Below are 24,590 nucleotides of genomic sequence, written 5' to 3'. Positions count from 1 at the left end.
CTTTTAACTACTTCCTTGTTGGCATCTATCCCACTTCAAGGGCAAAAGAAAATGTTGAGTGGATATCTGTTTCCTCTTATTCAAGACATGGCTGTTAAAATCGCCGGCATGTTGTTGGACATTGATAACGCAGAATGATGTCATATGCTCGAGTCTCCAGAGTGCCTGTACTCTCAAGCTGATGGAGCTGGAACTGTAAAATATAAACCCACCAAGCCGAAGAGCTAACAGTGCTAACTGTTTAAAATTCATCAGGGACCACAAAAAAGACAAGCGTGCATCACCACAGAAAAATACATAAATAAACATTAAGACTTTTTAAAATGGCTTTTTCAAGACAGGGTTTCTCTGTATAACAGTCCTGACTGTCCTCGAACTCACTTTGTAGGCCAGGCTATAAATTGTTTTATAGACCCTACAAAATGGCATACGCCACCACTGCCCGTCAAAATTTGTAATTTTTTCCTGGCTTTAATTTTATAATTATTTACTGTGAAATAAGTTAAGATGCCAGTTCTGTTTTAAATAATAGAGGACTGCAGAAAGCCAGGCGTTGATGGTGCACGCCTTTAATCCCAGTACTTGGGAGGCAGAGGCAGGCGAATCTCTGTGAGTTCGAGGCCAGCCTGGTCTACAAGAGCTAGTTCCAGGACAGCCTCCAAAGCCACAGAGAAACCCTGTCTTGAAAAACCAATAAAAAAATAATAATAATAAATTTTTGCTTCAGTAAAAACTCCTTTAATAGTGATGGGAATGTGGGAGAAGACAAGAATGAAAGTTAACTTGAAAGTTTATTATTTATACATACACAGACAAGGTTTCACCGAGTATCCACCATTTGCCTTGAACTTCAACTTGAAGCAGTCATCCTGCCTCAACTACCCAAGTGCTGCTAGAATCAATGCACCCACGTGCCCAACTTGTGACTAGATTTCTTTCTCTTCTTTAAAACAGGGTCTCACTGTATAGACAAGGCTGGCCCTGATCTCATAGAGGCCTGGGCCTCCTGAGTGCTGGGATGAGAGCTGTGTGCCTTCTCTCCCTGAGGTGCTGGATCGTAGGTGTTTACCCCCTAACAGGCTTAGAAGAGATTTGCTTATGGGCACAGAGGGGCTGAAAAAAGCAGAAACAAAGGACAAAAAGCAAACCAGGAGACAGAACAATAGAAAAGTAACTGATTAGTTAGCCTCAGATTACCTTGTTTGCACAGGGATTAAAAGGGAGAAAATGTCGTTATCATGTCAGTTGATAATTTAGGAAATTTGGTGTTGTTTGTGTAATCCTGATTTACTTAAGGTCAGATAATCACCTTAGTTTCAGTGTAGAGACATCAACCTTTAATCAGTGACTCTTGATTGTTTTGTTTGGGTCTGGCGGCTTTTGATTTTATGAAACGTGGTCTCATTCGTGCAACATAGCCTCAAACTTGCTATGCAGCTGAGGCTGGCCTTGAACTCCTGATTCTCCTACTCCTGCCTCCCCTGGTGCTGGGATTACAGGCATATGCCATCACACTTGTTTTGATTTTAGCCTGTCTATGCAGGAGCTTAGTCCCAAACAGTGACCTCCTGTCATTTATATTTAACAATGGCAAATGGTTATTCTAGTTCTCACTAGAATAGTCTGCTGCCATCCTGGCAGCTTTCCAGTTAGCTCTCAGCGTTGGCTAGAGCCCAGAATGCTCTCCTTGTGGACTTTTGTATTGTCATTCAAGACAGACAGACAGACAGGACCTAGATAAACATACTGTGGTTTATTTCTCAACACAGCACCTCGCCACATGGTTCAGGTTGACCTCAGACTCCCTGAACCTCCTTTCTCAACCTCCCGGGACTGGGGTTATAGGTGTCTGCCACACACCCAGCTGGCACTGCAACTGAGAAGTAAGGGCTTTTTGTCCCCCCCCCCCGCCCCCGCCCCTGAGGGGGGTGTTCTTATCTGTCTTCTTTCTTGCTTTTTGCTTTTTTGATGCTTATTTGTTTGTTGCTTTTGTAATACTAAGAGATCAAACTCAGGACTTCTGTGTGTGAGTGACAGCTACATCCCTGGCCCCTACTCTGGATTTTTCTGGATTTCTCCTTTGGCCAGGTTCCTTCCTGCTATGGGCCCACAGATCTCTTCCCTAAGTTGTTTTGAGACAGAGTCTTAGGGAACCCAAGCTAGCTTCAAACTAACTATATAGCTGAGGGTGACCTGGAGCTCCTGACCCTTCTGCCTCTCTCAAGTACAGGGATCATCAGCTATTTCAAGGCCGCCCAAGCTGTTGTTTGTGATTGCAGTACGGTTAACCAACCCTCTTCCTTTTAAGTCCCAACTTCCATCGAACTTAAGCTATCTGTCCCTTCCTTAGGGAAACCCTCACTTCCCCTCTGACTAAGCCAATTCCCCCTATTATTATTTGCTTTCACAACATCAGGCGCCCCAGCTTCATGTCACTTAGATGTAATTTGCAGTTAATCATGTGATGACTTCATTTATGACTGTTTCTTCCGCTGCAGCCCCAGCTGCAGGAATCGTGTTGTTTTGTTCACTCTTCCATCTCCACCCCTGCCTCCCAGTGCCTTTAGATGATGCTGAACGGAAGACTGAATCGTCTTCAGACTCCTCGAACAAAATTTCCCCTTCTAAATGTATTACTGAAAGTTGAAAATCAAAGCCTATGTGAACTTCTTTGGGTAACTTTTTCTTTTGTTTAAGATTCATTTATTGCCGGGCATTGGTGGCCCACACCTTTAATACCAGCACTCGGGAGGCGGAGGCAGGCAGATCTCTGTGAGTTTGAGACCAGCCTGGTCTACAAGAGCAAGTTCCAGGACAGCCTCCAAAGCTACAGAGAAACCCTGTCTTGAAAAACTTAAAAAAAAAAAAAGATTTATTTATTGTGTGTGTGAGAGCGATCTATGGTGTACTCACATGTGTGTGTTGGGTGTATGTGCCTGTGTGTGCAGAAGCCAGAAGAAGGCTTTAAGTATTCTCCATCACTGTTCCTTTGAGGCAGAGTCTCTCCCTCAATCTGCAGTTTATTTTCTCCTTTAGCCTGAGAGCAAGCCCCCAGTGATGTCCCTGTCTCTTTCTACCTTGGAGCTGTAGTTACAGCTATAGCCAGATGCCTGACTTGCTATGTAGGTGTTGGAATAAAAATGCTAGTCCTCAAGCTTGCACAGCAGGTGCTCTTAGCCACTGGCCTATAGCTCCAGCCCTTGCTTGCTCTGTTTTTTTTTTTTTTTTTTTTTTGAGACAGGGCTGGCTTTGGAGTTGTGATGATCCTCCTCCGGACTCTGCCTCATAGGTGCTAGGATTGCAGGTGTATAACAAGACCAACTTGTGGTATGGTGTGTGTGTGTGTGTGTGTGTGTGTGTGTGTGTGTGTGTGTGTGCGCGCGCACTAGGTAATAAAGCTGGGGCCCTTTAGATGTTAGCTAAATGCTCTACTCTTATTGACTGATATTGGGGATCAGTTGATACCCTCTTCCAGATTCTATGTTCTGGAACACAGAATTCAGCAGACATACACCACAGTAGAAACAGGGGCAATTTTTAAGGAAAAGATGTACTTCTGGGGGGTAAAAAGGTTCAGTAGCTTAAGCTGAAATGGAAGAGAAAGACTGGAACGTTATAGAGACACAGAAGAAAAGAACCCCTATACCTAGGAGTCTGGTTAAATCCTTTTGGCAGCTAAAAATCAAGAATCCCAACATGATTAATATGTGCTTTTCGGAAGCCGGGCGGCGGTGGCACATGCTTTTAATCCCAGCACTCGGAAGGCAGCAGCAGGCTGATCTCTGTGAGTTCAAGACAAGCTTGGTCTACAGGACAGCCTTCAAAGCCACAGAGAAACCCTGTCTCGAAAAACAATAACAACAAAAATATTTACTTGTCAGCTGTGGCGGTGCACACCTCTCATCCCAGCACTTGAAGGGTATAGGCAGATGGATCTCTGTGAGTTTGAGGCCAGCCTGATCTACATAATGAGTTCTAGGACAGCCAGAGCTACATTGTGAGACCCTGCCTCAAAAACCAAAACAACACAAACAAATAAACACAGAGCATCAACAATGTTGAAATCAGAATGTATAGCCTGAGTGTCCTATGGGAGAATGTGAGATAGAGGCAAAAGGACGCCTAGAAGCTGGTGGGCTCTATAGCCTGGCAGAAAAACAACAAAAAACAACAAAGAGAGCCTGTTGCAAATAGGGGAGATGGGGTCACTGGCCCCCAAGGTTGTCCACTGACTTCCATACAGGTGCCATGTCATGTGTGCATGCGTGTTCTCTCTCTCTCTCTCTCTCTCTCTCTCTCTCTCTCTCTCTCTCACACACACTACATACAAATATAAAAATAAAAGGTTTTGTATCTTTTCTTAAATATTAAAAATTTTATTTGTAGCCAGGCAGTGGCAATGCAAGCCTTTAATTCCAGCACTTGGGAGGCAGAGGCTTGTGAATGAAAAGTTACGTTAGTGGGAGTGGAGAGATGGCTCCGTGGTAGAGAGTACTGGCTGCTCTTCCAGAGATCTTGAGTTTGATTCCCAGCTACTACTTGGTGGCTCACAACCACCCATAGTGGAATCTGATGCCCTCTTCTACCATAAAGTTGTACATTCAGATAAAGCACTCACATACATAAAATAAATAGAATCTTTTTAAAAAGCTGTATTAGCATCCTGTTTTTGTTTTTGTGTTTTGGATTTATCAAGACTGGGTTTTTCTGTGTAGCCCTGACTGTCCTGGAACTCGGTCTGTAGACCCGAACTCACAGAGATCCATTTGCCTCTGCCTCCTGAGTTCTGGGATTAAAAGCATGTGCCACCAACGCCTGTCGGAACTCACTCTTTAGACCAGGCTAGCTCTGCCTCTGGAGTGCTGGGATTAAAGACCTGTGATACCACTGACCAGTCATTTTTTTTTCATATGCTACATTTATATGGCTTTTTAGAGGTCTCTTTGCCCTGTTCTCCTACCTGGCTACCAATGAGCTACATCCCTAGCTATCTTTTGGTAGATTTGCAGGAACATCCTTGTCAATTTCATTCTGAAAGTTTAGTCTGGATGACACATCTTTCATCACCGCTAGGGATCAAATCTACTACTGAGTCATACCACAGCTCTGTATGTGTCTTGTTGTAGTTAATAAAATACTATTTTTATTATTTTGTGTGTGTGTGTGTGTGTGTGTGTGTGTGTGTGTGTGTGTGTGTGTGTGTGTCCCAGGGGCTGAACTCTGGTCGTCAGGCTTTGTAGCAAGCACCTTTACCAGCTGAGCAGCGTCAATTGCCCCAGAGTGTGAACCTTGATCACGTAAGAGGAACAACATTTATCTGTCCCTGTGCAAAGTGTAGGGAACTGAAGATTAGGGAAGTCACTTATTTATCCTGTCCCCACCCTTTCAGATTGAGCAAGGCAGGTTTTTGTTTTTAAAAGGCATCTTGTACCTGTAAGCTTTCTCATTCATTTGCATAAGAATTTTTCAAGCCTGCCACATCCTTCAGAGATCTACTTAACTAATTATCAAATGCTTGTACAAGAATTCCAACTGCCTGTTGGAACATGTTTGCAATCTAGAAACAAGTTAGTAGGATTGTCACTAGTTCAAGGCAAACCTGAGCTACATAGAAAGACCCTGTTTTGAAAATAAAAATAAAACCTGACTGCCTTATGCTCTCAATTCCTTTATTGTTCTAGTTATTATTTTTATTGTAGTGTGTGGATACAGCTCAGGAGCGTCTCCGTGTTAGGTAGGTGCACTGCTACCAAGCTGTACCACCATGTTCTAACCTCACCTTGTTATTCATTCATTTTGATGTTTCTGTGGTAATAGGGATTAAACCTAATGCTTCACATGCTTGGCAACTGATCTACCACCATTGGTTCATTTCCGCAGCCCATTTTGGTTTTTAGATTTGTTTTTGCTTTTGCTTTGTTTTAGTCAGAATCTCATTTTGTACCCCAGGTTGGCTTGGACCTGGAACTCAATATGTATCCCAGGCTAGCTTCAAACTCATGGCAATCTACTTGCCCATGCCTCCAGATCACTGGGATTACTTTGAATCACAGCCATTCATTCATTCATTCATTCATCTTAGGAGCTCACTAGCTTTGACCCCTCTGGGATATTCAACACCCAGACCATTAGTTACACTAGTATTGAAGAACAAATTGTGGTTTTAAATTTAGCTGTTTAGGGCCATCAAGGTGGCTCAGATGGTGCTGGAGAGATGGCTCAGCGGTTAAGAGCATTGACTGTTCTTCCAGAAGATCTGGGTTCAATTCCCAGCAAACACATGGCAACTCAGAAGACACCATCACACAGACATACATTCAGGAAAAACACCAATGCACACAAAATGAAAATAATTTTTTAAAAAAAGTATTGTGGGGTATTTACCAGAGAGACTGCTTAGACATGTGTCTAAGCCAATTAAAAGTCCTTATTAGCCAACCAGTGACTACACTGGGTGTTTGGGATCCCAGTGTGAGGGTGTCAGATCCACTGGAATAGGAGTCACAGACAGTTGTGAGCTGCCATGTGGGCGGTGAGTATTGAACCTGGGTCCTTTGGAAGAGCAGCCAGTGCTGTTGCAACAGGGCTCCAGACTTTAGTAGGCCCTCAGACCTTAGCATAACTGACTCCATGATGGAAATACCATTCAGGCTGTAAAACTCAGCACACATATAGGCAAAACACGGATGCACATAAAATAGAAAAAAGGAAGAAAGAAGGAAGGAAGGAAGGATGTGCCCCCTTCCTACAGTACATAGATAAATCATTGTAACACAAAATTCAAAACAAACACCAAGTTATGGCTATCATCTATGACTAATCAGAACTCATGTGATATCTCTGGATATCCCTGCTCACTTACGTGTGCCCTTTCCCCTTCTTAATAAACCGACTCCATTTCTGTTTCTATTCTATGTGTCCCTGGGTCAATTTCTTTTTGTGGGACACAAGAACCTGGAAACCAGTGGGTTTCCACACTTAACTGAACACCTGTGACATTATCTGGCAAGTTGATGCGTGTGTGCATGAGTGAGTGTGAGTGTGAGTGTGTGTGTATGTGTGTGTGTATGTGTGTGTATAATTCAATTTTTTAAATTTCTAGACAAGAGTACCATACTGTTCCTCCAAAGTTACTAAATTGCCTATGCTGGGCTACAGTCCCCACAGACCCTGAACTTTCAATCCTCCTTTCCCAGGTTCTTGAGAGGCTGAGATTGCAGAACCAAACCACTACAAATAGCCCTGTTTTGGAAATAAAGATTTGAAAAATTGATCATGATGACAAATATCTGCAATTGGAGAACTGAGGAAATGGAGACTGAGAGTTAGAAGTTCAAGACCATCTTCAGCAACATGTTGAGTTAGGAGCTTAGGCTAATTGACATTAAGACATGACAGATGGGGGTGGGGGGTTACTTATTTATTTATTTGCAAAGAAAAAGGTTGCAATAAAGTCCATTTTTGGTTTTTTGTTTGTTTGTTTTTGTTTTTCAAGACAGGGTTTCTCTGTATTGTTTTGGAGGCTGTCCTGGAACTTGCTCTGTAGACCAGGCTGGCCTCGAACTCACAGAGATCTGCCTGCTTCCGCCTCCTGAGTGCTGGGATTAAAGGCGTGTTCCACCAACACCCTGCTACAACTTTGCTTTTAAAGGGCCTTGTGAGCTATCTAGGAAGGTGAACTGTATCCCAAGAATTTACTTAGGAATCAGGAAGAGCTGCAAGAGGGCCACTGGCGTCGTGTGGACATTTCTGCCTAAGTGCCCCTCCTTTCTTTCTGTAAGACTAGATCTCCTTTTTGTTTTTGTTTTTGTTTTTCGAGACAGGGTTTCTCTGTGGCTTTGGAGGCTGTTCTGGAACTAGCTCTTGTAGACCAGGTTGGTCTCGAACTCACAGAGATCCGCCTGCCTCTGCCTCCCGAGTGCTGGGAAGACTAGATTTCTTATATTGCTTATGCAGACCTTAAACCCCAGAACTTTGGTGTGCACTCTTTCTCCCTCTCTCTCTGTGATGCTGGAGAATGAACTCTGATCCTCTTGGAAAATAAATATTCACTCTCCCAATGAGCCACCCACAGCCCCTCTTTTCTTCTTAAGTAGTTTGTAAACAGTGTAAATTGTTTATTTACTTGCATTATCTTCTTTAAATTAAAAGTAATTTAAATTGTAGTTTAGAGAGGCTTGTCCACAACAAACAGGGCAATGCCTTTGTTGATAAATAGTTCACATTCCACAAGGCAGAGTCACTCTTAGGAACCAGGGCTACAACTCCTTGATCCAGATGACTACATTTCTGGCACAAAATAGCTTGCAAAGTACCCTATTTATTAATTATTCCTTATATTCCTGTGTGGAATGACACCTTCCTAGGGCCACAATTTTACATGACTGAATACTATGTATTAAAATGCTGTGTGAAATGGCCTTCTCCTTTGCAAAGCTAGTTTCACATCCAGCCCACTTCCTTCCCTTTGAGCTACCCTTGAGGACATACTGTCTTCCTCAATAGCCATCTGTCTTCCCTCCTTTTGCTTTTCTTTCTTCAGTGACAGTCATTTTCTCAATAAATTACAGTCCTCCCTTTTTGTTGTTGTTGTTGTTAGTTGAGACGTATTTTTTATTTTGTTTTTTTTTTTTTGTTTTTTGTTTTTTTTGCTTTGGTTTTCAAGACAGGGTTTCTCTGTGTAACAGCAGCTCTGGCTCTCCTGAAACTCTTTGTAGAGTAACCTGGCCTCCAACTCACAGACTTGAGAGGAAATCTCAAACAGGCCAGGCTGGCCCAGCAGTGGTAGCACACTCCTTTAGTCCCAGCACTTGGGAGGCAGAGGCAGGCGGATCTCTGTGAGTCTGAGACCAGCCTGGCCTACCGATTGTGTTCCAGGACAGCCTCCAAAACCACAGAGAAGCCCTGCCTCGGAAGAGATGGGCGTGGAGCAGCTTTCTGCTTCACCTTCTTCCTCCAAACTTCCTCCCTCTCTTACCTGTAGGTCAGCCAGGGCAGTTTGTCCATCTCTGCATAAGTGGCTGCTGCTTGCTCATCCCCCCTTCCTCCATGCCATCTCTCAGTCTTTCTCTTCCTGCCCCCTTCCTCCCAGGCTAGTGGCACCAATATAGGAGGCCGGATCTTCTCCTGGTGTTTGAAGGGAAAAGAGAGAAAGGCAGCAAGCCAACTTTGTGGGTAGTACAGGATGAGGTTTTCTTGGCTTTCTCTGATATGTGAGCTCACCATTTAGGCTTTCTCCACAATTCTGTGATAGTAACTAATTTATGCCATGTGCAATCATTCCCACTTTTCAAAAATAAGTTAACATTTAATATGTATATATATGTATATATATATTTATTTAATTTCAGGGGTTGGGGATGTAGCTCAGTTGGTAAATGCTTGCACAGACCCTGGGTTCTATTCCTAGCACTGAGTAAAATCAGACATGGTAACACAGGACTGTAAGTCCTGCATTTGGAAGACAGAGGAAGGAGTTCTAAGGCAGCCTGGAGTACAAGATACTCTCTCAACATTCCCCTCCATTTTATAATGAATGTGCTGTGCAATTTGAATTTTAAGTCTCAAATGTCTGAACGATAAAATTCCAACTAAGGGCTGGAGAGATGGCTCAGCCGTTAAAGGCTAGGCTCACAACCAAAAATATAAAATTCCAAACAAATAACTGGTTGAGCCTAGGTACATGTCTATAATCTCAGCACTGGGGGGACTGAAACAAAATAAGTGCCACCCCTATAAAATTCTTTTTTCCAGTTGCCCTGGAACTTGATTTGCAGTCAAAGTTGGCCTGGAGCTACAGACATCCTCCTGCTTCTGTTTCCTGAGTGCTAGGGTTAATGCCCCATTTGAGTGTCTGTCTTTAACTTGAGACCAGTCAGCATACACAGCAGTCTACAAACATGAATACCCTTTCACCTAATAAGTCTGGTTCTTTTTTGAGAGAGTCTCATATAGCCTAGGCATGTGTCATGATGCCAGGTTTAGTAATTCTGTTAGGAAGTTGTTCTATAGTTATACTATATATCAAAAGACACACACACACACACACACACAGAGAGAGAGGGAGAGAGAGAGAGAGAGAGAGAGAGAGAGAGAGAGAGAGAGAGAGAGAGAGAGAGAGAGAGAAAGAGAGAAAAGAAGGAACATGGTGTGACACTTGGGAGTCAGAGGCAGGTGGTCTTTGGGCATTCAAAACAAGCATGGTCTGTACATCGAGTTTCAGGAAACCCAAGACTACATAGTGAGACCTTGTCTTATAACTAACCAAATAAATAAATGAATAAATAAATAGGGCTTGGGATATGCTCTATGGTGGAGTCCTTGTCATGTGTGTACAAGATCTTGGGGGCAGCCTCAACATTGCACAAAAACAAAGCAAACAAACAAAAAGGTGAATACCATCAAGATACATTGTATACATGTGTGAAATCGCCAAATAATAAAGTAAAACTATTCTTTTAAAAACATATTTTATCTCAGCTGGTGGCACATATCCAGCACTCAGGAGGCAGAGGCAGGCTGGACTCAAGTTCAAAGCCAACCTAGTGTACAGGGTAAATTCCAGGGCAGTGAATTCAGGGACATCAGGAGAGGGTATCCTAACTAGTTCCTATCTGAGCTACAGTTTTCAGCTGCCATGTGGGTACTGGGATACAGTCCAGGTCCTTTGGGGAACAGGCTGTGCTCTTTTTTTTTTTTTTTTTTTTTGGTTTTTTGAGACAGGGTTTCTCTGTATTGTTTTGGAGGCTGTCCTGGAACTCGCTCTGTAGACCAGGCTGGCCTGGAACTCACAGAGACCTGCCTGCCTCTGCCTCCCGAGTGCTGGGATTAAAGGCGTGCGCCACCAACACCTGGCTAGGCTGTGCTCTTAAACAATGAGCTATCTTTTAGGCCCCAACAGTCAACATTTTTTTTTTTTTGAGGCAGAGTATCTCTATGGCTTTGGAGGCTGTTCTGAAACTAGCTCTTCAAGACCAGGCTGGTCTTGAACTCATAGAGATCTGCCTGCCTCTGCCTCTGCCTCCCGAGTGCTGGGATTAAAGGCATGTGCCACCACAGCCTGGCAGGCCCCAACATTCTTACAAACATAAAATCAAACCAAACCAAAGACAGGCTAGAGAGATTGTTGAGTGGGTAAAATTACCTGCTCCCAAGCATGAGGACCCAAGTTCAATCCCTGAGACTCATATAGTGTAAGGAGAGAACAGATTCCCAGAAGGAGGCCTTTGACGTCTATTGCCATACTGTGGCCCCCGTTAACAAAACCCCAAACCCACAGACAAGCATAACGGGAAGACTGGTAATGGGGATGGAAGTGCACACCGGCAATCCCAGCACTTCGCACAGTCAACGTTGTCAAAATTAATGAATAAAATAAAAACCTCTGCACAAACAAACCAATATGTGGGACTGCCGATTGTGTTGCCCCCCTTCCAGTTCCTTCTGTTTGGCAGGACAGCAGTCTCCCTACAAGCATTTGTGCTAGCCTTTTTTTCTAGTTGGGGAAATGATTGCAAAGTTTGTGCTTTAAAAAAAAACCAGAAATTTAGTTCCTCATAGTTCTAGACTCCAAAAGTGATGTCAAGATGTCTGCAAGGCTGGTTCCTTTTAAGGAATGTAAGAGTCTGGTTTATGTCTCTCTCCTAGCTCCTGTGGCTGCTACTAACTTTAGTGCCCTTAGGTTGTAAGATGTATTGCTTCTATGTACATATTCTTTATACCACCCTCCTGTTTGTCAAACCAATCTTTTGTTTTTGTTCTTTCTTTTAATTTTATTATCATTATTTTGCTTTTAGAGAGAGAGTTTCTTTGGTAACCTTGCCAGTCCTGGAATTCTGCCTGCCTCTGCCTCCTTAATACCAGGATTAAAAGTGTGCATCACCATTCACCATGCCCAGGTTCAACTCTCTCTCTCTCTTTTTGTTTGTTTGTTTTTGTTTTTTTGAGGCAGCGTTTCTTTGTGGCTTTGGAGGCTGTCCTGTAACTAGCTCTTGTAGGCCAGGCTGGTCTTGAACTCACAGAGATCCTCCTGCCTCTGCCTCCCGAGTGCTGGCATCAAAGGCGTGGGCCACCACCAGCTGGCTCTTCTCTTTAAAGCTGGAAATATCTTCTGTTTTCAAGATATCTCAATTTTGCCGGCCATTTTCATTGTATGAACCATAATGTTTTAAACATAACCCTTTTCTGCTGGGTCTGAAAGCCATCTCTAGTCTCTTGCAAGATACTTTCTCTTTTGTCTTGGGTCTGAGGCTGACCTTGTACAGGGGAAGGAGACTTGGTACTTGGGTTGAGGGTCAAGTTGTGAAGGTCCTTTATGGACATTTCTGACTGTGATCTCGCTGAATCTTTAAGGAAAATTTATACATTCGGTATCTTAAAAGACCCGGGGTTCACAGATGGAATAAGCATTTTGATGGCTCCAATGGTAATGTTCTGAAACCTTAACAGCCAGCTCCACTTATATTTGCTTATTATAGAAGCCCCACACTCCTACGGGCGTGGTGACATAGGTTAACCTGTGTTTTGTTTGTTTGTGACAAGAATCCTGCTTTGCATCTCTGCCTAGTCTGGAACTCACGATGTAACCCAGCTGGCTGGCCTGGCAATGTACTTGCCTTAGGGTCCTGAACGCTGGGGTCTACAGGCATCAGCCACCACGCTTGATTTGTTTTGCCGCCTTGCCTCGCTTTTGCTCTACTTGTAGATTCTATCCCAGACCACTCACGTATTTGCCTGAACTGTTAAGAGTAGCATTAGGTTACAGCAGTAGGTTTACGACGTGCAAACAAAAAGACTATAAGGATCCCACTCAGGACCTCACGCATACTATGCGCCTGCCCTACAGCTGAGCTCTGTCCCCAGCCCCCACAATTTCACAGAAAGTGAAATTCAAGCGTCTCACTAAAGGAAGGACTATGAAATTTCCCGACAGCAGGGAGATGAGGCAAGCAAAAAGCGTTGGGCGAAGTGTAAGGTTCGGCAGCCAAACGTCAGCTGCGGTCGTGTGGGGAGACAACACATTAGTGTTTCAAAGGCTGGACTCTTTAAACCAAAATGATCGCTCACATCGCAGGGAATGGAAGACCAGCTGGGCCGTGGGAACAAAGGGTGTCTGGGGAGGTGCGAGTTTTCCCGAAGGCGGCGAACCGGGGGCTGCAGACACCGCAGTGCTCCGCGAGCCAACCGAAGCGCGCCGGCAGCGCAGTAGGAACGCGGCGCAGACAGCCGCACAGGGAGAGGCTGGCGCTGCCTCCCTCGAGGGGCGGGGCCAGGACCCAGCCTAGCGCAGTGAGTGGGCGGGGCCGCCTGGAGGCGGGCGTCTGGGGATTGGCCCTAGAGGGTGGGCGGGGCCGGCCGGCGGGGAGGAGAGCCCGGGAGGCCCGAGCGCGCACTCGCGCAGGCGCGGGCACGGCGGTGGCGCGCGCGTGCTCCGTCGGGCGGTGCAGCGGCTGCGACGGAGCCGGCCATGGTCGTGGGCGGTGGGCGGGTGTTACGCTGAGCCCCGAAGGCAGCAGGAGGCTGAGAGCCGGGCATGCAGGTGCCGGAGCCGGGCGGGTGCGGCCGCGGGAGCTGCTGATCGCGCTGCGGGATCGGGAGCCGGTGGCGGCGCGCAGGGCAGGTGAGCGCGGGAGGCGGCGCGGGCTGCGGCGCTGGCGGCTCGGGCGGGTGCTTCCTGCCGGGCTCGGCCGCGGCCGCGCGGGCTCCGAGGTACTAGGCGCCCAGGCCTCGGGCGGCGGACACCGAGCAGCGGAGAGCGCCCGGTGAGCGACTACAGAAGGCGCGGGTGCGGAGCGGCCCAGCTGGCGTCGGTGCGGACGCCCGGCTGCTGCCGACCCTCAGGTGCCTCGGCGCAGCGTTCGCAGAGCGATTCCGGGCTCTCCGGCTTCGGACGGGTCACAGTCCCGGTACCGCCGCTGACGGGTCCCGCGGCCTTGAGTGAAATACCCCCGGGAGATGTGAAGCGGGAACTGTGAATACTCACCTCCCGGGGGTTGCGGGAGGCCGAGCTAACCCTGCTGTAGGTACTCGGTGGACCGGAGCTCTTGGGAGCAGCTCGCTGTAGCATCCTTGCTGGCTCTGGCCAGTTCCATCGTGCAGGTTTGCATTGGGGGTAACATTGATTTCTGAACCGCTCTAGTACTGCAATACGATCAACTCGAGTTGCTTAATGCAGGAATCTGTTATCTTACAGCGGCCAGAGTGGGATTCTGTAGTCTCCTTAGAATTCTGTAGTTTATCTCTTGCAAAGACTGGCTTGGAAACTTGTTTCAGGTCGGAGTGAATTACTGCAACGAAAACCATCAAAATCACTATTTACACAAGGTGGAAGATGGTGGGACATGTAACTTGACTTGCTTTGTTGTTAAGCCCATCTCTGAAGTGACGCTTAAATTGTCACTTGTTACAGAGTATAAACACAGGAAGAGTATGGAAACATACTCCTTTTTTTCTGCATTGCTACATCCGAAGGGAGTGACAAGTGCTTTTGTAAACATGATTGTGGGCAGTATTACTTACTGTCTGGTGAAGTCATCATAATTAAATTAGATGAGTATTTATTCTGAAGTGTTGAATGGATGTTTGGAAATATGATTCCTAATGACATCTTCAAGGAGTCTGAGTTTACAGAAGTTTGTTATCACTTGCGGATTTTTGTGCTAATTTGTGTGTGAGGATTTTTGTTTTGGATTTTTATGACACAGTTTTGCAGTGTTAACCTCACTCTGTAGACTAGGCTGGCCTTGAACTTGCTTCCTTCTCCCTTGTCCTTGGATTACAGAACTCTGTAAAGTAGTGGGACTCTAAAGTGTTTGTTATGCAGACAAGAGGCTGAGTAGATGCTAAAGAGAAGAAACCAAAAAAAAAAAAAAAAACCAAACCAAAACAACAACAACAACATCAAAAAGCCTGGTGGGATCCACGTGTAATCCCTGAGCTGGGGAGGGACACACAGGTCGGTCCAGGGGTTTGCTGGTATATCTGCCAGCCTGGCAGAATCATGGCACCCTAGGTGAATGAGAGACCCTATCTCAAAAAAAATAAAAAATAAAAAATGACATGCTTGGAACCTGAGGAAGGACTTTTAGCCCCTCCCCCATATTTTTTTTTTAAAGCAAAACTGTGTAGCAACAGTCTATAATATGGCAGAGATCAAATGCCTTGGGTTAGGATAGTGCCCAGGTTTCAGAAGACAAAAATCTGAAAATGTAAAACTGAAGTTGTATTCACTGAAGCCACAAGGATTTAAGAAACATCTCTTACCCTTGTGATTAACACACTGAGTAGGACATTCCACCTTCAGGGTGTTTTTTACCAAGTGGAAAAATCAGGTTGTTTCCTTGTGGTGCTAAAGATCTTTGGCCTGACAAGTTGGATGTTGATTTGTTTTATTTATTTATTTTTTAATCTAGGGCTTTATTATGTTAGGCAAGTGTTTTACTTCATAGCTTATATACCCTTAGTCCCTTGTGTATTTAAAACAAACTAACAAAAACTAGAATATTGCTTTATAGCTCAGTCTGGCCTGTAACTTACTGTGTAGCTCTGGTTTCTCGTATCTCTAGGCAATCCCTCTACTTCCCTAGTTGTGGAATTCACCACACACCTGTAAACCACACCTGGTTTTATGCTCACCTGGGGATCCATCTCAGGGCTTCCTTGCATGCTAGGGAAGCTCTTTCATACCAGCTTGACTCCCCTCCCTCCCCTCCCTTCCCCTCCCCTCCCTCTCTTTGCCTTACCTATTTCTGGTGTGTGCATGCTGAATATTGACCCCAGGTCTACACACATACTAATGCACTTAGCTAATATCCCTAGCCCTGCTTTTCTGCTTTTACTTTTATTTAGTTTTTGCAGGTTGATTCATAAAGGTTTCTGATCAACTTGTTTTGTGAATGTCAGCAAGTTGTATGGAAAGCAAAGGTGACTCCTGTAGCCTAAGTGTTCTTTAAGCCTTCCTTGTCTGCTTATGGATTGTCGCTTGTCACTCCTGCTACCCACTATGAAAAGGCTAAGGGTCAGAAGTGACTCCTTGGTTTGGTTCTAGACCTTGACCTAAGTCAAAGTCAAAATAGCTGTGGCTGTAAGTGTTTGGCCCAGTCTTTTTAAGCATCAGATTTTTTGTTGTTTTTTTGTTTGTTTACTTGTTTTGTTTTTCTGAGGCAGGATTTCTCTGTAGCTTTGGAGCCTGTCCTGTGTAGACCAGGCTGACCTTGAACTCACGGAGATCTGCCTGCTTCTGTCTCCTGAGTGCTGGGATTAAAGACATGGGCCACCACCGACTAGCTTGTTTTTTATTTTTCGTTTTTACATTCCAACCAAACTCCCCCTTCCCTCTTCTCCCCCTAGGCCCTTAGCCCCCATTCACTCCTCTTCCTTTACAGATTTTTAATATATAGAATCTGGATAAAAAATGTGGCAGATATGAAGAGGTCTTGGTGGAGGAGATGTATGGTCTGAGAATCAGACAATGCCAAGGAACTTTCTAGGCCTTAGAGTTGTAAGGCTTTCTTCCCAGCCAGGTGGTGATGGTGCACATCTTTAATCCCAGCACTTGGGAGGCAGAGGCAGGCGGATCTCTGTGAGTTATAGACCAGCCTGGTCTACAAGAGCTAGTTCCAGGACAGCCTCTGAAGCCACAGAGAGACCCTGTCTCGAAAAACCAAAACACAAAAAGGCTTTCTTCCCTCTTTCCTTTGCCTTCACTCCTTGAGAGCTGAAAACATCCAAAATCTCTGAGGGCCTCCTGGCTATTCATTTCTTTACCTGTGTTCATCCTGAGTGATGTCATTCTCTTCCCTCTTTAAATATTATCACATGGTGTTGACTCTCAGATTCTTATCACCAGTCCTGACTGTCAAACTTTGCTATATCTAGACCTATACTTCTTTTCTTTTTGGTCGGTGGGGGTCTGGATAGGATGAGGGTATTGTGATCCTTGCTTAACAAGTGCTCTACTATTGTGCTACTCTTCTGGCCTCTGGCTGTGTTTATAGGCATCCTTTTTTATTTTTATTTTATTTTGGTTTTTCGAGACAGGGTTTCTCTGTGGCTTTGGAGGCTGTCCTGCTAGCTCTGTAGACCAGGGTGGCCTTGAACTCACAGAGATCTGCCTGCCTCTGCCTCCCGAGTGCTGGAATTAAAGGTGTGCGCCACCAATGTCTGGCCCTTTTTTATTTCTAAAGTTTATTTTATGCTATGGGTATTTTGCTTGCTTGCTTGCTTGTATGTATGTATGTATGTATGTATGTATGTATGTATGTATGTGAACCATGTGAGTGTCTGGTTGCCAGTGGAGGCCAGAGAGGGCATTGGATTCTCTCTTTGGTTCTGGAATTGCAGTTGGTAGATTTTGGAAGTAAATTTGAAAGGGCTGAAGAACTGGTTATCTATAGAATAGAGGGAACAGTGATTGAAGAGGCGATTTGTGAATATATCCTTGTAATGTTGGTACTTACAAGGCTGAGTCAGGAGAATCACCAAGAATTCAAGACTAGCCTGCTTTACACATCAGTTCTAGGCTACAATGACCACAGATAGAGAGAGACATTGTCTTTAAAAAACAACAAAACAAACAAAAAAACAAACAAACCAGGAACTGAAATCAGGTTCTCTGTAAGACCAGTAGGTGCTGTTAACCCCTGAGCTACCCTTCAGCCCCATTTGTAGGCATTTTAAATGCAACACTGTCAGGACTGGCTATTAACTCAGTGCATAGAGCACTTGCTTAGTATGGAATTAAGTTTCATCGTGTGTGTGTGTGTGTGTGTGTGTGTGTGTGTGTGTGTGTGTGTGTGTGTAATATTCAGAGAACTTTTCTTTTGTTTTGTTTTTTTTTGAGACAGGGTTTCTCTGTGTAACAGCCCTCCCTAGCTGTCCTGGAACACACTAGGCTAGCCTCCAACTCACAGAGATCCGTCTGCTTCTGCCTCCCTGAGTGCTGGGATTAAATGCACACACTACCACAGCCTGGCTAAATAGAGAACTCTTAATTTACAGTTCCCAACCTATTTATTACTCGTTTTTGGCTTATGTTGAGACAGAGTCTCCTAGAGCCCAGGTTGACGTTGAACTCCTGATCTCTCTGCCTCCCTGTTCCACGTGCTGGGATTACCAGCATGCACTTCCGTGCCCAGCAACCTATTCATTTTAAGTGTCTTCCTGTCCTCGCTCTCTGCTCTTGAGTGAAAACTCCAGTGTTCATACATTTTTAGGCAGTGTCTTTCCTACCCCACTTTCTACCCTTGGGTGAAAAACTCCAGTGGTCAGTATCACTCTGGAAGTCACTGTGTAACCCAGGCTGGCCTTGAACTCTTGGTGATTCTCCTGTCTTGACCTTCCAAGGGTTAAGATTACAGATATGCATCTGCAAATCACCTCTTTGCCTTACTGTTTCTTCTACCTGCACACACAGTTCTTTAACCCTTTCTAATTTACTTCTAAAATATATCCGGATTGAATTTTCTTCTCATTCCTACTTGGGACATCCGTGTTCTTCCTATGTTGTAATTTCTTGTCCCTCTTCCCCCTCTCCCCCTCCCCTCTTCACTCCTTCCCTCTCTTGCCTTCTGCCATTCTTTTTACATCTGGCTGTGTAGTCCAGGCTGACCTGGAGCTTATGATCTTCCTGCCCATTCCTGCTTGTGTTGGGATTATAGGCATGTACCACCATAGCAATCAGAACAATATTTACCATTCTGTTATACCAGAGGATTCTCATTAAGAGAAGAAAATCCAAACCTTATTTTCATATCTTCAAATTATTTCTCCTACTCTGTTTGTCTGTGTCTCTTTCTGTATAGCTCTGACCGGCCTGAACTTGCTAGGTAGGCCAGGCTTTCCTCAAGAGATCTACCTCCCTCTCTGCCAGTGATATGCTTGGATCAAAGGTGTGTACCACCAAGCCTAGCTCTGCCTGGTTTCTTTTCTTTTTTTTTTTTAAGATTTATTTATTTATTACATATACACCAGATTGAATTGTAGATGGTTGTCAGCCACCATGTGGTTGCTGGGAATTGAACTCAAGACCTCTGGAAGAGCAGTCAGTGCTCTTAACTTCTGAGCCATCTCTCCAGCCCCTCTGCCTGGTTTCTTATTCCATCAATATATGAGTTTGCTGATGACAGAGACATTTCTGTCCTCCTTGAGGTAGTCTCAGAATCAGATCATGGCCTGAAACATTTATTAGTCTACCTATCCTGCCTGCTGGGTTTATTTATTTATTTATTTATTTATTTATTTGAGATAGAACCCTCCTTTGTGTTCCAAACTGATCTCAAACTCTTATACTTCTTGAATGCTGGAATTGTAGGTTTGGACTACCATGCCTACCTAGGAAGTTTTTGTTCAATTAGACAATTTATTTTTTGATTCTGAGAACCTGCCATTTTTTTGTATGTTTATGTGTGTGAGTATAAATGTGTCTGTGTACACATGTACATGTGGAAGCAGTGTGTGTAATCTTCCCTGTCATTTGTTTCTGTTCACTACTTGAGAGCAGTGTCATGTTGTATAAAGAGACAAATTGTTCAGGATTTCTCCCTGGGTCTGCCTGAATCGTCAGTCCCGATTACAGCAGGTCTGTAAGCAAAGAAAGGCTATAGAAAAATCAGAAGAGGCCTATGACTGTAATCCCAGCACACAAGAGTCTGAAGCAGAATTGCCCATAAGTGAAAAGCTAGCCTGGGCTACTAAAGGCCGTGACCCTGTCTCAGAACACAAAAACAAAATAAGAAATATGCACGTCTGTCGTCAAAGTAGAAATGCAGGCGAACACGTTGGAATGAAAGACTTAGGGATTTTCCGATGGCCATGGGGACAAGGGAAGAGGAGCAGGCTGTGTGAGATCACTGGTTTGCCAGCATGTGTGTGACGGCTCTTATCCCTCCCCCACCTCAGGTTTACTTACGCCCTAGAGTTTGACTCTCGAATGTTTCCCTCTCCTCCCCTGTTCATGTAGTCCCTGGTTTGTTTGGGCTGTTTTCGTTAGGAGAGCTTATGCTCCTGGGGCAGTCCAAACTGCATGTCCACCTGTGAGAGGCATCCCTCCAACCGAAATGACTCTTTCTACTCTTTTGGTGGTCAAAGCCTGCCTTTCTGATAGTCCTGGTATTGGCCCCACTTTGGCCTTTTAGAATGCTTCTAACTACTGGATTTATTCTTGCACATAGTCCATAATTGCCTTTGTAGTATTTCCAGGTTAAATAATTAAATCACATGGTTGTAGTCAGTGAGGAATAGCCAAAGATTAGATGCATTGTTGGGATTAGATGGTCTGTCTATGTAGCCCTACTTATTCTGGAAGTTGCTATGTAGACCAGACTAGCCTCAAACTCTTAATAGAGAGATCTTCCTGTCTGCCTCCAAAGTGTTGAAATTAAAGATGTGCACTACCACTCCTGGTTGACTAAAGAGATTTTTTATTTTTTGTAGTTTTATTTTTATTTATTTATTTATTTATTTATTTATTTATGTATTTTTGAGACAGGGTTTCTCTGTGGCTTTGGAGGCTATCCTGGAACTCGCTCTGTAGACCAGGCTGGCCTGGAACTCACAGAGATCCGACTGCCTCTGCCTATCGAGTGCTGGAATGAAAGGCGTGTGTCTCCAACGCTGGGCGAGAATGGCTCTTAATATGTATCCAAGACTGGCCTGGAACTCATTCCTTGTATTTCAGAGTGCGCTGACATTGTAGGCTTTGTGGCATCTTGCCTGGCCATCTGTTTTTGTTGTTTGATTGTTTTTTAATACATGTCTTTATTGTGTGTGTGTGTGTGTGTGTGTGTGTGTGTGTCTGTCTGTCTAGGGGTAGGGAAAGGATGTCACAGCACATGTGTGGAGGGCAGAGAGCAACTTTCTGGAGTCATTTCTTCAGTTGTGTGGATCTCCCTGCCCCCTCTCCAAGGTTTTCTTTTTCTGTGTAGCCTTGGAGCCTGTCCTGAAATTCTGTAGACTAGGATGACCTCGAACTCACAGAGATCCACCTGCCTCTGCCTCCAGAGTGTTGGGATTAAAGGCATGCCCCCTCCATCTGTGATAAAATGGAATTTCCATGTGTTTATTGTTAGCATGCTAGATAGTATGGGGATTGTGTTCTGAAGTCTCGGCCGTTCCCCTCTTGTTTGTTTGCTTATTTGTTTTTGAGACAGAGTCTCTATGTAGCTGTGGCTGCCATAGAGATCTTTATTTATGTAGACCAGCCTGGCCTTGAACATTCAGAGAGTTTCCTGCCTCTACCTCCTGTTTGGGCTTAGAATACCAGTTGGAAGTGGCACACATGCCTCCAATCCTAGCACTTGAGAGGCAAGAGGCAGGTGGGTCTCTGATTTTGAGGCTAGCAAGGACTACAGAATTCTAGGGCAGCTAGTGCTATGCTATCTCAGAAAAAGCCAAAATAACCAAGTATATAAAATTCATAAAAATAGAGACGTGCACCACTATGCCTGGCTTAGCTTTTCTTCATGCTCTCTCTTGTCTTGTGTAGACGTTCTACTAGTCTGTGTATTTCATTCTAGCACTTTTTTAGGTAGTCAGTTTTCTGATGGCTAAGGGATGATATACTACTACCTCCGCCTTTAATGTATTGTAAATATAGCTGCCCAGTTTTTTTCTTGATTCCAGCCTAACATGGTTAATTTAGGGTTCTATTACTTCCTCAGAAAAAATGTCTTTAATTTGTCTGTTTTTTGTTTGTTTGTTTTTGTGGGTGAGCAGGGTCTCTGTCTCTAGCCTCATAGCTATCCAATGAGTTTCATAATTAGGAATTTAAATTTAGAATTTAAAGTTTAGGATTACAAATAAGTACTGATGTATAAAACAGTTCTTTTAATATTGGGCAGGTAACCTGAAGTTGGGGTCCTTAACTGGGAATAATATACTGCTGAAATTGAACAGTCCTGTTTTGTGATATTTAAGAGCCAGGTCTCTAGTTCCCACTCTAGTGAAAACCTAGGAGGGGCTAAGGAGGGTCTACGGCATGGCATCCTTTGCTTGCTCTGTGGCTTGGTTGGTCTAGTGCTATAGCCACTGGGGAGACCACCAGGCAAGTGATCATTTGCCTTAGAGGAATTGTGATCCTGATTATCCATGCCTGCACTGGAGGATTAAGTAGATTAGAAGAAATCAGTGGTAATCCAGAAGCTTTATTTTAAACTACAGTTTATCCACATTCCTGACCATGATTTGTTCCTGGTCATTTGTAATAACTAACTAGGAATATTTCCTAACTGTATAATATTTACAAATTGTTGTGTTCTTTCTGTCATTTGAAGTAATGGTCATTGTGAAGTAGGGAAAAGATGGAAGGCATTTAAGGAGTTAGATGATCAACCAGCATTGCCCAAATAATTTAGTGTTGACTGTGGTCAACCACAGTGATTGCCAGACGGAAGACCTGAATTCCATGAATTCCTTACCTGCTGAGCCACTGGAAGGCATTTTCAGTGGCTGTCAACAAGAGGTCAAAGCTCTGTCTGGAGACATTTATATATTACTAGTTTAAATGATTGAATTTTTATATCTGAATAATTGACATTTAAGATGATCAGAATCATAAATATAATCAGAGTTGGAGTTTACTTTATTTAAAAAAATCTATGGCAGTTTTCATAGAAATTAAATACCCAGAAGGCCTGCCAGCTAGCTGAAGTATGAGGCCCCCCCCCCCATGTCCGGCCTCCCCATCCAGGGTCTCACTCTGGAGCTCAGGTTGGCCTCAAACTTGTCATCCTTATGCTTCAGCTTCTGGTTGAGAGGTGCTCTTTTTGAGGCCAGGTCAGTACTAACTCACACAACTTACATGTAATAACAGGATAATTCCTATCAATTAGTTGACATAGAATTTAAATTCTATTTTTTGCAGTGTTGGGATTGGAATCCAGAGCTTTTTGCATTCTGGGACAGCCCTGTGTCACTAAGCTGCACTACATATTCTTGTTTTCCTTTGAAGTAGGTCTTAACAGTGTAGCTAAGGTTGTCTTCAGAGTCAAGATATCCTTCTCCCCTGCATGGGTACCCCTACACCCGGTCCATTATTAACTAGTATTCTTATTTTGTGGTGTTGAGTGTAACCCAAAGCCTTAGGCACACCGGGTAAGTGCTCTGACACTTTAGCACTCTGTTAATGTCTTGTTTGTTTGTTTTGTTTTTTGAGACATGGTTTTTCTGTGTAACCCTGGCTGTCTTGGAACTCACTCTGTAGACCAGGCTAGCCTCAAATTTGCAGAGCTCCGCCTGCCTCTGCCTTTCTGGGAACCACCACCTTTCTTGATGAGGAACTTGTGGATACACATTTCTCATGCAGCCTTTGTGATAAACCAGCAATCCACTTGTCACTTGTTTTTGTTTGGGGCAGGGTATCGGAGGTGAAGAGTTTGATTGAGACAGTCTTGCTTTGTAGACCTGGCAGGCCTAACTGGTACTCCCTGTGTGGCCCAGGCTGTCTTGGAATGTTGAGCAATTTTCCTCTCTGTCTCTCCAGTATTGGGATTACAGCAGCTCTTGTCTAATTTATGAGGGCTGGGGACAGAACCCAGGCCTAATGAATGCTGGGTAAGCATTCTACTAAGTGAGTCCCTGGCCTGTCTTTTATTTTAGTTTTAGTTTTTGAGACAAGGTCTCAAGTGGTTTAGGCTGGCCTCAAACTCACTCTGTAGCTTAGCCTGCTCTCAAACCCCTGATCCTCCTGCCTCCAAGGCTGGTATTAATGATGCTTACTTCCGTGCCTAGCACTAGCTTCCTCTTATGGCCTTTGCCTTTTAAAGCTGTGGCTATGCATATAGCATATTAGAAAACCTCCCTAGGGTCTCCTACTGTTTGTGGACTTAGACAGACTAAGAATAACAAACATTTATTGGATGCTGGCTTACATGTCAGGCTATGCTAAGTGCTTTCTCTGTAATTTTGTAACAACTCTAATGAAGGTATTAAAGACATCACCACTGGAAGAAACTGGAATTTCAGGAAATTACATGCCAAATGGAGCAAAGTTTTTAAGTGGTAGAGTCGGATGTAAGAACAAAATAATTTATGTGTAAGGATCTTTTGCATGTATTTATGTCTATAGATCAATTTTGTGCTAGCTGACCAAGGAAGCCAGAAGAGGGTGCCTGATCCTCTGGGACAGGAGTTACAAGACACTTGTGAGCCGTCATGCCACGTGGGTGCTGGGAGTCAAACTCAGGTTCTCAGAAGGGCAGTGTTCTTAACTGCTGAGCCATCTCTGGCTCTGAGAGTCAAATTATATCTATATCATCTATCTCATATATATCATATATATTAAAAAATATAGCTGGGCGGTGGTGGTGAACGCCTTTAATCCCAGCACTCGGGAGGCAGAGGCAGGCGGATCTCTGTGAGTTCGAGGCTGGGTTGGACCGACAGCCTCCAAAACAATACAGAGAAACCCTGTCTCGTAAAACCAAATATATATATATATATGTATATATATATATATATATATATAAAGTTATGAGTTTTGCCTGAATGTATGTTTGTATCATATGTATGCCTTAATGCCCGTGGAGGCCAGAAGAGGTCACAAGATCCTTGGATCTGGAGTTAAAGGTGGTTGGGAGCTGCCATGTGGGTGCTGA

General features: G+C 44.2%; 1 protein-coding gene across 1 annotated transcript in view; it reads left to right on the top strand.

Moving 5' to 3' along the window:
• The first annotated feature begins 13,425 nt into the window (after nucleotides 1–13,425).
• Pik3cb (phosphatidylinositol-4,5-bisphosphate 3-kinase catalytic subunit beta) overlaps nucleotides 13,426–24,590 on the top strand; it is a 103,408-nt gene continuing 92,243 nt past the window's right edge. The window contains exon 1 of the mRNA XM_005071997.4: nucleotides 13,426–13,618. The gene's annotated coding sequence lies outside the window, so the exon portion shown is untranslated. The remainder of the gene's footprint in view (nucleotides 13,619–24,590) is intronic.

This window comes from Mesocricetus auratus, unplaced genomic scaffold, assembly GCF_017639785.1.
Source record: "Mesocricetus auratus isolate SY011 unplaced genomic scaffold, BCM_Maur_2.0 Super-Scaffold_100691, whole genome shotgun sequence".
Taxonomy (NCBI): domain Eukaryota; kingdom Metazoa; phylum Chordata; class Mammalia; order Rodentia; family Cricetidae; genus Mesocricetus; species Mesocricetus auratus.
This window is presented reverse-complemented; position numbering and strand designations above follow the sequence as displayed.